The sequence below is a fragment of the Euprymna scolopes genome, chromosome 31, assembly GCF_053919585.1.
Source record: "Euprymna scolopes isolate OS-2025 chromosome 31, ASM5391958v1, whole genome shotgun sequence".
Classification (NCBI taxonomy): domain Eukaryota; kingdom Metazoa; phylum Mollusca; class Cephalopoda; order Sepiida; family Sepiolidae; genus Euprymna; species Euprymna scolopes.
In genome coordinates this window covers 31,468,328-31,485,827 of record NC_136512.1, presented here as the reverse complement: position 1 = coordinate 31,485,827, position 17,500 = coordinate 31,468,328, and the positions used below count along the sequence as shown (strand labels likewise).

General features: G+C 31.8%; 1 pseudogene; it reads right to left on the bottom strand.

Moving 5' to 3' along the window:
• Positions 1-7,032: 7,032 nt before the first annotated feature.
• Positions 7,033-7,171, bottom strand: LOC145255994 (U2 spliceosomal RNA; annotated as a pseudogene).
• Positions 7,172-17,500: the final 10,329 nt, after the last annotated feature.

Genomic DNA, 17,500 nt, shown 5'->3' with positions numbered 1-17,500 from the left:
CACAAAATGCCACAGAAATGGAACGCTTCAGACTGCTTTTGGGCCATCGTGCAGTAATCGAGCATCAGTTTTTGAGTGGCATAAGAAATTTAATGAAGGTAGTATGTGAGAGATGATAAGAGGTGCAGGAGGAGTAAGGAAGTCAGACCACGAGAGTTGCTTGACCAAATTAGGTAAACGTTTCATCTGATAGTTCCCAACAATTCCTCGAAAATTCCTTCTCACCATTACTAGTAGTTCAACCCGGCTTTCCTTGGGCCCTATGTACTGTTTATAACTTGCCCTATGTCTGAATATCCTTTATGTAAAATTTCAAATGTTTAGACCAAAAATTGGCTGAGTAATTTGGTAGAAACCGCAGAAGTATTTTGAAACTTTAATCCCAATTTTAACCCCTTAACATTTATTATTTTGGTCTCAAATCCAAATAAAAAGTTTGAAGTAGCCTACATCTAAAATTTCAAATGTTTAGATCCAAAATTGGCGGAGGAGGTTTGTAGAGTTTTCAAAGGTTAAATTGTTGAACTTTGACCCCTTGACAACCAAATTTCTGGCCGAAAACCGATTTAACAAAAATTTCCCAAATCTCAATACCCTTTATGTCACATCTCGAGTCTGTAGACTGAAAATTGACAGAGTACTGTGGTAGGAAAATGTACACACACAGACAAACACACGGACAAGTTCACTTTTATAGATATATAGATTCAATAATTCGCCTAATTCCATCATCATCATGACACTTTCACTTAGGAACGTTGGCAACTTTCACGTAAGTAAACAATATCCTTCTAGAAAGAATTCTTAATAGAAAGATATCGGGGAAAGGACAAAAAGCATCATCAACATCATCATGAATGATTCTCAACAAACAAAAAAACAATCAACAGCAGCATCGGTTGAACATCAGTTTTACATGCTGACATTGTTGTGCATCTTTGGGTTACTGCCTTTTAAACTGACCTATCTCTGACCAGGTCTTTACCCCTCATTTTCTCAAGTCGATTTTTGTATTATTTCTCTTCATGTTTCTTCATGAACTGAAACTGATACCTTAATAGTTATTTGTTTACTTACCCAAAATTCTCATAAGTTCTTTCAGCGTGACCATACCATCGAAGTCTCATGTTTTGTACACATATCTCTATACTTTCCAAGACTTCATTTTCCTCTGTGATGATTAGAACTAACCATGTCTATAAGATTCGCATTACAAATCTATCTTACTATTTTTATACCATCATAGCACCTGCTCCGCTCGGTGCTATGATGGTATGGCCAAAGTAATAAAACTTCTGCACATCCACATATACTTTCTCCACATATGTGGTTCCATCCATCTTTGCACGCAAACTGGTTTCATTCGTTTGACTCTTCTCTGATAACTGAGTTTGGAAAGAATATATTACGATGTTGGTCTAGATCGGTTATCTTTAAAACCAACGCATTTCAGGTGAAAGCATTATTATGTTCTTAAGTATCAAAACAAAAGCTCATCTACAATTATGTTGCGTGTAAACATTGCGGACCCTTAATTGAATTAGATTTAAGTCAAGGGAGATAAGCCAGATTGCCATACTGAATTGGTTGCAATTACGTTGCGTGTAAACATTGCGGACCCTTAATTGAATTAGATTTAAGTCAAGGGAGATAAGCCAGATTGTCATACTGAATTGGTTGCAATTACGTTGCGTGTAAACATTGCGGACCCTTAATTGAATTAGATTTAAGTCAAGGGAGATAAGCCAGATTGCCATACTGAATTGGTTGCAATTACGTTGCGTGTAAACATTGCGGACCCTTAATTGAATTAGATTTAAGTCAAGGGAGATAAGCCAGATTGCCATACTGAATTGGTTGCAATTACGTTGCGTGTAAACATTGCGGACCCTTAATTGAATTAGATTTAAGTCAAGGGAGATAAGCCAGATTGTCATACTGAATTGGTTGCAATTACGTTGCGTGTAAACATTGCGGACCCTTAATTGAATTAGATTTAAGTCAAGGGAGATAAGCCAGATTGCCATACTGAATTGGTTGCACTACTCTTCAACATTAAAACATACGATAAAACTCGATAATTCGATAAATTCTATTTTTATTTGTAATTATTTTTTCTACTGGATCGTTTTTCTTAATTTTTTGAATTTATATTAATTTCGACATAACGACGTAAGTACCTAATAATGTTTTCACGGGAAATGCTTTGGTTCAAAAGATTATAAATCTACACAAACACCTATATTATTCTATTAGCAAAGAAAAAAAAATCAATCTTCTTCGAAAGTTGTGGAGAAATATTTTTAGATACGCAGTACAGATTGGAATGTAATTAATTAGTTCAAAAGTTTGCAATTAAATAGACTTTTATTATTCTCTTTTTTGAAGCCGTTCATCCTAAAGTAATTGTTTGTGTACACTTTTAGTGTTTCTTGTGCATTTTTGTTTTGTTTCTGATTGATGTCGAAGTAGTTGACGAAATAGTTTGTTGATAACTATGTCTTATGGTTTCGTTTTGATGTATTAATATAAACTCGCTTTTGTCTTCGATTTGGTTGGCAAAAAAGATCGTTCGTTGTCTTTTTTATAAATGTTATCTTTTTCAGTCTACTAAATATCGTTTTATAATTCCATTCTTTAAACCTTACATTTGGTGTAGCGCAGATATTCTAAATAGGGGTGAAATTCACCACCAGGGGTGAATTTTTGGGTTCTCGGGGAGTGAATCTTAACTCCATTTATAGCTTTAACTCATAAAAATTGGTCAGTCATCTCACAAGATGTATAGCAATAACATACTGAATTTTCAAGAGTCTACGAGAATTTAGAAAAAAAAACTTGTACAAAAAAAGTGAGGAAACTTATTTAAGGCATCTCGTATTTTGTTGGGTTATCACAACCCCTCTCCAAATAAGGAGAATTGATCCCTCCGAAGATAGTATCAGGACCAAAGAACAAGTACTACACTAACGACTCCCATCCTTACCAGAACTCGAAGCCAAATCTTGACACGATGGCATAATGAAGAAGAAACAGATGATACACTATATCACCCGCAGGGGTCAATTTTGGCTTCTCAGGGTTGAATTTTCAACCTATTTATAGTTTTAACTTTTTCTCGTTTTTATTTACAGGATTCGGAGCTCATTATGAGTATCAAAAAAAAAAGAAAGAAAATACGATTATTTATATACTGAATATTAAATATTGAATATTAAATATTGAATATTAAATATTGAATATTAAATATTCAATATTTAATATTGAATATTAAATATTGAATATTAAATATTGAATATTAAATATTGAATATTTAATATTTAATATTAAATATTCAATATTAAATATTCAATATTAAATATTCAATATTTAATATTGAATATTTAATATTGAATATTAAATATTGAATATTAAATATTGAATATTAAATATTGAATATTAAATATTGAATATTAAATATTGAATATTAAATATTGAATATTTAATATTGAATATTAAATATTGAATATTAAATATTGAATATTAAATATTGAATATTAAATATTGAATATTTAATATTGAATATTAAATATTCAATATAAAATATTGAATATTAAATATTGAATATTTAATATTGAATATTAAATATTCAATATTCATATACTGAATATCGATTCGCATCCATCATCATAAATAGAAGAAGAAATGCCCTAGTGTGTTATTTGTAGCAAAGTTTTGACAGATGATTCAATAAAACCAGCAAAGATGAAGAAACATTTTCAAAATGTTCATCCTCATCACAAAGACAAGATCAAATTTTTTTTAACACCATGGGAATGCTCTAACAACATGGAGCTGTTTTTAATAGAAAATTTTAAAGAAGAAAACCAAAAAAGTTACTGAAGCTTCGTATGTCGTAGCACTTGAAATAGCAAAGCAATGCACTTTTTGAGACAGACAATCTTGGAAAGGACGGGAAATGGGGGAATTACATTCTTATAAATAGTGAAAGGGGTACATGGGCCAAGCAAGGTTGAGAAACCGTGGTGTAGCTAATATGTTGCCGTCAGTGTGTAATAAACCGCCGAGCGGAGAAGTTCGTACAGCTTTTTTTTTTTTTTTTTTTGTATTTCAAACTTTGAAATAGAAGCTCAGGAAGAGCACCACCGACACCTGATAGCTTTTTACTAAAGAAAAGGAAAAATACCACAGGAACTTGCATAGAGATATGCCATGTATACTAGGAGAATGCTACTACATAACTCTGTTCAACTTTCCAACTGACTACAACATGGCCGTTTTCAAGTCCAATCTAAACAAGTTCTTGCTGATCCGTCCCTTTAAATAATCAAATTATACCTAATTTTTACCACTAACGATCCATACGCTGTTGCCCCGATGACCACTGCACACTCATTAACTTTTATCCTCGAATGGCCGCCGAGCTTTGATAAGTGGTTAATCCCTTCGTAAAAAAGAATAGGTGTGTCATAAATGGTTTGGTCCATTTCGAAAAGGACATTTTTCAGTAAGAGATGCTCCTCGCCCTGACCGACTAATTGAACGACGTAGTTTGACAATCAGACAAATCACAGACGTTCTGAAGATTTCCAAATCGAGCACGGAAAATGAATAGTATATCCTTTGTTTTTTTTTTCTGAATTTGATGTTTGGATTATTCCTTCCTAAAACAAACAATAAACGATTTGGAGGGGGGGGCTAACTGAATACTTTGAAAGAAACAAAGAAATTAAAAAAAAACTTAAATAGGGGAAAAATAAGAAGTGAAAAGAAAAGAAAAGAAAGGTTGAAATTATAAAAAAAAGAGATAGCAAGGAAATATAAAGAAAGAAAGAAAGAAAGAAAGAAAACGAATTTGAACAATAAAGGAGGGATACAAAACAAAAAAAGGAACAAAGTGATGGAGGTTAGCAATGAAGTAATAGAGTGATGACAGTAAAAAGAAAGAAAGAATGAATGAATAAATAAAAGAAAGAAAGACAGACAGAAAAGGGGTGAAAATAAAAAGAAGATAGCAAATAGTAATTGGAAATAGAAAGGGGTAAAAATAAGAAAACAATAAAGAAAGAAAGAAAAGAAAAAGAAAAGAAAAAGAAAAGAAAACAGAAAAGTGAACACAGAAAGAAACGATACAACATTTCAAAGAAAGAAAAAGGAAACAACAAAAGATACACAGATAAGAAAGTAAAAAAGAACAAATGGAAGAGAAGGACATGAAGAAAGAAAGAAACAAACAATAAAGTCAACAAAAAAAAAACAGAAAGAAAGAAAAAAAACTTTTATTTATTTATTTGCCGACTGTTGTTCTCATCATCACAGTTGTTGTTTTTACGACGTTTCGGCCAATTATTCCTAAGGTCTTCGTCCGGTGATTAACCGCTACTGTTAAACGTGGTGAGAAAACAAGAACTATAGAAGACAGTAATTATCTATATATCTATAAAAGTGAAAGTGTCTGCCTGTGTATCTGTGTGTCTGTGTGTGTACATTTCCCTACGCAAAAACTCTGTCAATTTTACGTCTACAGATTCGAAAATTGATATACAGGGTACTGAGATTTGGGAAAATAAATGTGAAAATAATTTCGGCCAGAAATTTGGCGATTAAGGGGTCAAAGTTCAACGATTTGACCTTTGAGAACTCTACCAAACTCCTCCGACAATTTTCGGTCTAAACACTTTAAATTTTAGATATAGGTTCATTGGACATGGATCTAACTTAATAACTTGATTTGAGCCCAAAACAACAAATTTTAAGGGGTCATAATAGGGGGGGGGGTCAAAGTTTAAAAAATTGACCACTCTTTTTTTTTTTTGCTCAACATACATCTCCAAATACCCGGGCAATGCCGTGCATCCATGCTAGTTGAAGATAAAGTTAAGAGATTACGCATTTTTATTCTGTCGCCGTTAACCGCCTGACGAAGGCAAAAGGAAGGATTGTCCGAAACGTCGTAAAAAAACAACTATGAAGATAAGGACAACAGTCGGCAAATAAATAAATAAATCTAATATATAAAAAAGGCTATCTGTCTGCCCGTCTGTATATTTTCAAACTCTATCTCCTCCGAAACTAAAAGTCGCAGAGCGGCGCTATCGTCTCAATTGGTTAGAGTTTTTACGGACTGTCCTTTTATGGGTCTTTATTTTTTTATTTATTTTTTTTTTTTACACAGTGATCACCACTTATCAAGGCCCGGAAGCCACTCAGGGATAAGGGTTATTGCAAGTACATTACGTTAGTGTGGAGATTTGATGAAGTGTTAAAATAGTTTTTAGGGGTCAAAAATTGGTAAAAATTGAAAAAACATTTTGTACATTCATCTTAGTTTATTGTTAATGTTTAATCAGTTCATGTGTGTTACGTTGGTACTGTGGTAACGTCACTAACTTTGAATGCTACAGTTTCGGTTTCGATTCTAACTGATGACATCCAATTAGGGTTTCTTTTTTCCACTTTTGAAATCACGACTCTATAAGAATATATACGAAATTTGGACAAACTAAAATATATTTAAGCGTATTTAACGCCCAGACAAAGCCGTCCCACCCCCACCCCCGTTAATTAATATATGCATTACTCATCTTAAAGGATTCCAATAATAAAAGAAAGAAAAGTCAACAAAGAAAATGAGGGTAAAGAGAAAGTGGAAGAAAAAATGAAGAGAGAAAAAAGCAGAAGTCGGCTGGAAGAGGCCAAACGAAATGGAAGAAAAATGTTACCCAAAGGAGAGGCGAGACAGAAAGAAACGAGGCCGATAGCCATTAGGCGCGTGCTCTCGTGTAATGAATGAATGCGTGAATGTAGGATTGACATGAAATTCTTTAAGATAAACAAAAATGACCTGAAAATTGGCTGAAATGACTTAAATAAATAAAAAGTAAATGACTTAGAATGACTTTAATGAACTTAAGGATGAATTGAATGACTTTAAGAATTACTTGAATACTTTAAAAATAACTGTAATCCTTCAAAAAAATCTTGAATGATCTGGAGAATGACTTGAATGGCTTTGAGGCTGACTGGTTGTAAAATGGGTGATCATTTTACATTAAATTAATACAGAAAAGTGATCCCCCACTTTATATCACAAAGTTACAAACATAACTACAGCATGTAGTAAGAACAGATACTACACTTTGATATTGGCCAAAAGGCCAAGAAAAGCGGTATTTATTTGCTCCCCCACCAAGAAAATTAAGCACAAAGCCGATTTTTAATGTGAGGAGTGAAGGGGAAATGGGGTCCAACTCTCCGGAGAGTAGGGGAGCTGGAGAGTTACAATTGGTATGAAGGGTTGCCTCTACATTGACCAAGGTCTTTTATGTGGGGTGACCCCCACATGCGGTCTTTGCTTGCAGTATCTGTCGGAACAGACACTACACTTTGATCTTGGTCAAAAGGCCATGAAAAGCTGCATTTATTTGCTCCCCCACCGAGCAAATTAGGCACAAGGCCGATTTTTAATGTGAGGAGTGAAGGGGAAATGGGGACCAACTCCCCAGGGAATAGGGGAGCTGGATATTGACAATTGGTATGAAGGGTTCCCCCTACATTGACCAAGGTCTTATATGTGGGGCTGCCCCCACATATGGTCTTTGCTTTCTTTCGGGTTTCTGTCGGAATAGATACTACACTTTGATCTCGGCCAAAAGGCCATGAAAAGCTTAAAAAGCTAAGAAGAGCATCTATTAACAACAGACCTTTGGTCTTAACCAAAAAGGCCAAGCACAAAAATGTTAACAATTGGAGAGGAGCATAAAAAGAAAAAAAGGAAAGAAACAGAAAGAGGAACTTGAAAATATCAAAAGAAAGAAATAGATGACAAATAAAAGAAATGCAAAAATTGAAAAAATAAAAAGAGAAAGCATGAAAGAAAGATAAAATAACAAAAAAAAAAACAAAAAAAAATGACAAAAAAAGAAATATTTATTTACTTACACCCCGAGAGAGAGACACAATGTTAGGTGTGAGTTCAATCAACGTGTTTCTATGGTACGAACAGGGTTCGCACCTGGAACACAACAGTTTTTAGTACGTGCGTTACTCACTTAACCACCATTACCTACGTAATCACTAGATAAGAAGGATTGTGGGAAAAATCACAAAGCCATTTGACAGAAGTAACGTCTGTCAAATATTTTAGCTACGGATGACCAAAACTGTATAGGATGTACCTTTTTATTGCAAATATAAGAATAGAAGTTTTATTCAAGCAGTTTTTATTTGAACATTATAAAATTATAACCTTTATGATAATAATGTTTATGAACTGTTTTTTTTTAATTCATGTAGTTTATTTGTTTTGTTTTGATTTTTTTTTTTTACTTTTATAATATGGACTGTTTTTTAATATTTATGAAATGTTTTTCCCTCAATAATATGTTTATGAACTGCTTATTTTTTTTTATTTATGTACTATTTTTTACTTTTATAATAAAAATATATTATGGACTGCTTTTTTTTTAAATATTTATGAACTGTTTTTTTTTTTTTTTGTACCAAACAAAAATAGAACTTTTATAATGAAATATATATCATGAACTGTTTTCCAACCATCAGATGTTGGTAATTTTTATAAATAATAAAGTATAAAAATACAGCTTATATAATAAAAGTTAGGTAAACATCAATATCGGAATACCTTGGCCCAATCAGAGCTAAAAAATCGTCCGCGTCCATCAAACTTAAAAATCGAATCAGAAACTCGAAAACAAAACGAAACAAATTTTATTTTTATTATTATCATAAAAGATGTATTTCCTCTGTCATTATTTTAGTAAGAACGAATTACTATTTCGTTATTTTGTTCTTACTAAAATGTTTTGTTATCCTTCTAACTAAAATAAAATTGCTAATTCCTCTATTTGAATAAAATTCACTGAAAATGAAATAAATAACGAAATAAAAAACCCTCCAATTTCTTCTTGGTCAAATCACAAATAAGTAATAAGCAAGATTTTTATTCCGAACACAAAATATTTGAAAAAAACAAAACATTTAAGGTAAATGTCGGTATAAAATAACAAAAATAAAGCTAAAGGAAAATCGATGAAAAAGAAAGAAATGTTAACGTTCTAGGTAGATAGAAGAAGACGCAATAAAATCACGCGTGACTCTCGCGTCACATTTTGTAGTCTCCAGACAGTACGAGACTTTAAGTAGTTGATTTCTGCCGAACAAGACGTGTCAAGTGTTCGCTCCTAACATGTCAGCCAGAAATTTGAAGGGTGGGGCATACATGTACCAGAACGTCTATCGCTATCCATAATTTCTTCCAAAGTTCTTGATCTCGGAACGAAATAAATGATCAATAATTCTGAATCTCTTCCTATTGTTATTTTGGCCTAAAAAGAAAACCAAAGCATACGACGTAGTAGTCGTATGCTTTGAATTCCTCGGACTACTCTTCTCATCTTGAGTGTTATTCTCACAACCTTTCAGCCGATCTAACCTCCGACCTTCCTCAAGTGTATCTTGTCGAACTCAGGTATAATAAAGATATCTGAGTTCGACAAGATACACCTGAGGAAGGTCGGTGGTTAGATCGATTGAACTCGGGAAACTTTGGGAAAAACGTAAAGAAAACTGGTGAGACACAAGATCAGATGTGCGTGTAATTAAAGTGTTTCTGTGGGGCGAACTGGATTTTCAGCACGAGTCGTTATCCACTTAGCCACCACGATTACCCACACCATCACCAATGTAGATGAGAAGAAGGGTTAAGCGAAAACAGAAATTAGGAAGACACTATAACCTCCGATCTTCTTCGGGTGTATCTTTTCGAACTCGACTATCTTTCTGTCAAATTTGGTAATCTGAACGTATTTTCGAATGGAACTCTTTGTTTAGTTCGCGCGAGTAGCATGCTCTTGTTCCGTCAGCCATGACTGGGTAGAAGTCCTAAGTAATGCGCAATTATATTATGAGCGTCAACCGCACTGAGTATTCAACCTTCTAAAGAGCCTAACTTTTGAAATTGAATTTTATCGTGAGAGACCCAACTGGATAAAGTACTAAGCAAAACCCACATTCTATGATTATTCGTCGACATTTCTTCAGACGATGCATTTATCTATGGCAATACCTTCTGATTCTTTCTCTTCCGACTTTGAGTGCGTAGTACAATGGGAAAAGGGTGGCTGGTTACTTTTAATGTGTACAAAACCAAAATTCTTTCTTTACACATCCAATGCTCTTATCTTCACGACTCAAATTGAAATTAATGGCTTTCATCTTGGGAGAGGTCATGATTTGACACGCTTATCGAACAGACTTGCACTCCAGACCGAAAATGGAAGAGTTACATCAAATCCATTGCCAACGTTGCTGGAAAAGTGGTCGGATTATTCTTCCGCTCCAGAAGAACCAGTGTTTTTCTTAGAAAGTCGCCCAATTTTATTTGGACGTATTATTTATTTATTTATTGTTTTTAAAAGCAGTAAATAAATAAATAAATAATACGTCCAAATAAAATTGGGCGACTTTCTAAGAAAAACACCGGTTCTTCGAGGCGGAGACATAAACATTACCATCGTTTAAAAAATCAAAAACAAAAACCACTTAAACAGATGAACGATAAAAACGAAGCAGTAAGTTGTCTATGGCAACATAGCGCAATGGATTAGGGCGCTGGACTGAAATACATAAGGTCCAAGATTCGAATCCTACCAACAGTCAAGCTATATATATATTCAGGGAAGTCATATTTCATATGAAATGGGCCTTTGTCCTATAAGTGCATGTTCATTGGCTGATAGGAAGGGTGCGGTGGATACTAGAAAGCTGATTGGCTAACTAAAATCTCAATAGAAGATGCGTATATAAAAACGACAGACAACCACAAAATTCGCGCATACGCCTGAAGAATCCTAGAGTGGATGAAACGTGGAATATTCAGTGTAGCTTAATCGCCATATATATTTTATAAATTACTAACTAGCTCTACCTACGTATTGAGCACTTTTGGAGTAAATATTTACAGTTTACGCATAAATTTATACTTTCATATATTAATTTTATGTGAGTAAATGAAGTAGTTATATATTATATATATATATATATATATATATATATAGAGAGAGAGAGAGAGAGAGAGAGAGAGAGAGAGAGAGACAGACAGACAGACAGAGTATAAATGAAAAAAATTTATATACCAAAATTCATGATGTTTACCATCTTATAATTTATTCCTTTAATTCAGTTGATTTATACAATTATATATATAAAAAAGACAAACAATCCAATATGGCGTAATGGAAAAATATAAAGGTATCTGCAGCTTCTCTGCTAAGTTTTGTATTTTTACCATGTAAAATCACATTTCAATTCCTTTTGGCGGATTGATGGTTGCTATTTCTTCTGATGATTTAAGGGTATAATAGATTCACTGATTGATATAATAATTAAGTGATTGATTTTTGCGCTACAAAACAGATACTGTCAAGAATTATATAAGTCAACTGAATTAAAGGAATAAATTATAAGATCGTCAGCATCATGAATTTTGGAATATAACTTTTTGTCATTTATTCTCTATATTGCACTGTAATTACATTGAGCTTCTTAAATAAGGATTGATATATATTATAAGAAAATATATTTCTATAGAAATATATGTGTGTGTGTGTGTGCATGTGTGTGTGTGTGTGCTTTCAGGACTGGTTTCTTCTGTTGAAACAACCATTTATTAAGTCGCCTGGTGATTACCTCTGGGTTTAATCGACCATTTGACCAAAATATTAGCATGTCCAGTGTCGCAACTATGTAAATGCGTTTATGTTAATAAAAATATTTTTTGCCCTTCTTTTATTGAGTTCTATTAATAAACTCGTTAAATTCATCAGTTATCACTCTTTAATAACTTTAACCTATATATATATATATATATATATATATATATATATATATATATATATATATATATATATATACTAGGCTACCTGTGACCCGTTGAGTCAGTATGCTATATTAGCTATGGAACTCATGTATGAGCGTAACACTTGTGACGTAAAGAAAATAGTTTGCTTTTGTTTTGTTTTTTTGACATAACAGAAATATTCCTATGTAGCATATTAAAATGAAAAATCACGGCGAATCACTCAAAAAATCCTCCCTATTCATGTAAAGTTACCTATTTTTCCAAATAATCGCTCAAAAATCGAAAATTAAACATGATTTTCTTACGAATCGAACGCCGACAAGAATCATTTAGTAGCAAAAACGCATATGAACCCACCGATGAGAAATATAAGAATGAAAAACACATATTGGAATCCTTCAACCAAGTTATAGAAACTTAAAATCTAAAAAAAACAATAATTAACCTGAAGCAAAAAATAAAATCTAAATAAATAAAATAAAATAAAGCTAATATTGAAACAGATTAGTAAATGTGTCAACAAATTCACCGTTCTCACACAACTATATCTAGAAATGTAAACAAAAAATAAAAAAGAAGGAAGGAAGGAAAAGGGACGGATAGAGAGTAGTAGTAGTAGTAGTAGTAGTAGTAGTAGTAGTAGTCTTGGCTTTACTACAATTGTTCTTATGTTTGTCAACGGATTAAAGTTGTTTGGTTGTAAGAAAATAGCGACAGTATAGTTGTAATAAAGAATAGTTGCAAAACACCCCCACTCTTCCCATGTTAAATAGTAATTTCGAAATAATAACGTTAATATTTCAGTGCGCAGATCAAAATCTGCAAAAGAAGCGATTTGTATTTATTTGTTTACGTTGTTATGGGTTAATGTTTATGCGCGCATGCGCAACCGGATGTCGTAAAGCGGAATGTGGGTTACATCACTCGTTACAAGGTCATTTGAGTTTTATAATTATATAGATATATTGTCCATGTGAAGTATGTATTCGTACGGTAAAAATTCAGAAAATTCCCACGGGCTAATAAAATAGTGTCCAATAGTAAATAATGGCATTTAAATTAATATTATGAGAACGTGAGAACGAATGCAGAATTAATTAAATGAACTAGCGGGACCTGTGGAAATTCCACAGGAGACTTATTCATAAGCAATATTTTGATGTTGGCATTATGGAGATGCTCTGATATAATTGTAGCTTTTTTGTTAAAACTGCAAGAGTATTTATCTAAGCTAACAGGGACGCCCGACCTAGCTAGGTCGTCAAGTACGCGTAAATATGATATTTTAATACTTGCAGATTTCGTATATATTACCATAGAGTTAATGTTCTATCTACTTTTATGTATTCTATCCATATGACTTGGGTGTATTAGCTTGAATCGAAACCGAAATAAAAACTTATGAAAAAATATATATATATATATATATATATATATATATATATAAATATATATATATATATATAACTACTTCATTTACTCACATAAACCTAATATACGAAAGTATAGATTTTTGCGTAAACTTTAAGTATTTACTTCAAAAGTGCTCAATACGTAGGTAGAGATAGTTAGTAATTTATAAAATATATATGGCGATTAAGCTACACAAATTACTATATATATATATATATATATATATATATATATGTGTGTGTGTGTGTGTGTGTGTGTGTGTGTGTGTGTATATATATATAACTTGAGTTTCTTCTAGCCATAATCGAAACCGAAACAAACATTTATGAAGAATTCTTGATAAAATTATTTATAAAAAAAATAGATGACTTAAGTGCCATCATCTATAATCGAAACCGAAACCAAAACTTATGAGAAATTCTTGGTAAAATTATTTATGACAAGAAACGAAAGCGTGACACAGAAAATAACACACACACTATCGTATTAATATATAGATTCTTTGTTTAACGCGTATGCTTCCTCCGGTGAAATCTAAGACTCTGGTTCGAAAAGGTAATTCGATCTGAGAGAATTGTATTTACTTTTCTGATTTCATCTAATGGCTTACGTCATAGCATCGAGCACCATTACTTAAAAAATAGAAGAAATTTTAAATATGTCCTTGTTTCCTGAATATTCGTATAAACTTCATATATGCACGTGTCAATATGAAGTAAGCATGTCCAAAGCAGAATTACCGCGAATTAGCGTGGTTCGTATATGCCTAACCTATCTTTTTTTTCGTATTTTAATTACAAGGGAATCACCACTTATCAAGGCCCAAAGGCCACTCGAGGATAACGGTTTATGTATATTGTCTCAACTGAATATAATCCTTACGAGGATTAAGTAAATTTAGGCAGACAAAGCAATGTACAATGCGCAAGATGGAGAAAGATGCCAGAGTTGACAGATTTTGAGGTAAGCAACTATGTTTGGAGGGAGATTGTGCGTTCATAAATCAAATAATTGATGACGATGGGTTTTACTAAATTGCCACGACAAAGTAAGACAGGACAATTATACGACAAGGCACGAAAACTACTCCTGTTTATTTTCTATTTTTGTGATATTTAAGCAAGTCATTCGAGCAACCTGGGATTCGTATGTCAATACATAAATATATATATATATATATACATATATATATATATATATATATATATATATATATATATATATATATATATATATATATATATATATGAATTGAGTGCCATCAGCTATAATCGGAACCGAAACCAAACCTTATAAAGAATTCTTGGTAAAATTATATATGACAAGAAATGTAAGTACATAACAATTAAACGACCCGGATGTAAGCGTGACACAGAAAATAACACACATGCTATCGTATTAATATATAGACTAGAAAGAATGTAGAATTAATTAGATGAATAAGAAGAGAATTAAATAATGAAAGAAAGAATCAAAGAAAAAGATACAATGGAAGAAGAAAGAAAGCAAACAAAAAAGGGGTAAAAAAGAAAGAAAGAATAAACACGAGATGTAAAGAGAATGAAGAGTAAGAATAAGTAAAGATGGCCGATTGAAATAACGAAGGGAATAAAAGGAAAAGAAAGAAAGGAAAGGATAAAAACGAAAAGGAAAAGTAGAATTAAAAGAAAGAAAGAAAGAAAGAAAGAAAGGATAAACAAGAGATTAAAAGAGAAGTAAGAGGAGTAAAAAGAACTGAATTCACAAAAGGGGAGTAAAGTAAAAGAAAAAAAGAAATCTATATATATAAAAGCGAAAATGTATGTATGTATGTATGTATTATGTTTGTATGTGTGTTTGTATGTCTCGCAAAAACTTTCGACACGGGTCACGGATTTTAACACGATGGGTATCGTTTTAAAGCTCGATTCTTTGCCCGACAAATATCGAAAAATTGGCCAAAAACATTAATTCCTTCACCCTAAAGTCATCAGTTTTCTACAGGGAGGGGTCAGCAAAAACCGTTCTCTCATGACAAGTTCGCTTCTACGCATGCGCAAATGGCGTCGGAACATGATTTAGTTTAAATATTTAAAAAAAAAACACCCTAACTTATCAACGTCGTCTTAACTCAGTTCGTTAGAGCGCGGCTTCATTATTTAAAGGTTTGGGGTTCGAATCGTGGTGTGAGACGTCTTTTGTTTTTGGATTTTTAAAGGTTTAATATTGAAACAGGGTTATTTAAGCCATTTTTCACGTTCTATATTTTCTGGGGGGTGGGGGGTATTTTTCAGCTTTTTTAAAGAAGTTTTAACATTCGTTTTTCGGGGGGTTCTATCACATTCGCGTTTTCTTTTCTTTTTTTCCGATTTTTACATTTAACATCGTTCGTTTGCCTTACGTTAGTTTTTTTGTGTTTTTTTTTCGATTTTTTTTAAGTTTTAACATTTGTTTTATATAAAATAATTAATAATTTACTATTTAATATTTAAAAATATTTACTTCGCTTATTCTTATGTTTTGATTAACACCCCTCCCCTGCCCGAGCACACACACCTCTAAACACCCGGGCAACGCCGGGTACCCCCCCCCGCTAGTAAGAAATAGAAGAAAAGGATAAAATTGAAAGGAAAAGTAGAACTAAAGGAAAGAAAAGAAAAAAAGAAAGAAAGGATAAGAAAGATATTTAAAGAGAGTAAAAGAAGTAAAAAAAAAGAAAAGGAAAAATAAGAAACAATGCAGAAAAGAAGAAAAGAAAAAGAAAGAAAAGACAAAGTAGATTAAGGGTGTTAAGAAAGAAAGAAATTTTGATTTTGTATGGTTGTTTCCTTTTACGGCATATCAACCGTTTTCAGATTATTTACTACAGAATCCAATTCTTAAGCTTCAAGTTCTTTATATCTTCAAATATTTATTCATGTTGCTCAGTTTGGTGGCTTAGTCTTACGGCATATCATTGTATTTCATGTTTAATCATTTTGACCCAAATATATATTCCCTGCATTCCCTGATAAAGAATCTGATATGTGTCGAAAATTTGCATTTTAAATAAATAGATGTTTATTTAAAAAAAGATTTGCATTTTAAATAAATAGATGTTTATTTAAAAAAGATTTGCATTTTAAATGAATAGATGTTTATTTAAAAAAAGATTTGCATTTTAAATAAATAGATGTTTATTTAAAAAAAGATTTGCATTTTAAATAAATAGATGTTTATTTAAAAAAAGATTTGCATTTTAAATAAATAGATGTTTATTTAAAAATAGATTTGCATTTAAAATGACATCTGGTGCCTTTTTATATTTCTTCAAATATTCATTCATGATGTTTGGTTTGGTTGTTTTATTTTATGGCATATCAACCCTTTCTGGTTCAATCATTTTTGCAAAAGCTTTTATGCTCCAAGTTTTATATATATATATATATATATATATATATATATATATATTTATATATATATATATATATATATATATATATATATATATATATATATATATAAAACTTGGAGCATAAAAGCTTTTGCAAAAATTATATATATATATATATATATATATATATATATATATATATATATATATATATATCTTGAAATTAATGATGAAATGATTCCAATATTTTCCCGATTCCGATACAATTACCAATTCTGTTCTAAACTCCTGATTCCAATACTATTACCGATCCCGTTTCCGCATGAATTTCTAAATACTTAACCATAAAGTTGTTATTTATTCCCGATTACTGTAAAAACACATGTTAAATATGTAGATATTTTCTTAAACGTGTCTGTAGATTTTAGTTTTAAATATTATTCATTAAAAAAAATGAATGAATATTTATTTTATCATTATTACTAGCAGTGGAAGATTTTTCTTTAAACAGAATTTAATAACAAAGACAATTGACAGAATCGTTTTTGGCATCGGAAAATAGGCACAATTTTTTTCGATTCCGATACTCCAAAAATTTCAGATTTTTTTCGATTCTGATTAATCGGCCCAGCACTTACGCAAGTATTCATCCGTAGTGTTTATTTTGGTTGTTTTGTAGAGAAAAATTATTGTTTTTGTTTTTTGGCTTAGCAGAATATGATTGAGTTTTGCAAATGGAAGGGAAAAAACGATAACACCAATTTTTAGCGCATTTTATTCAGGAACCCTATATTTTTTACGCAGGAATCATCACTTATCAAGGTCCGGAAGGTACTAGAGGGCAATGGTTAATG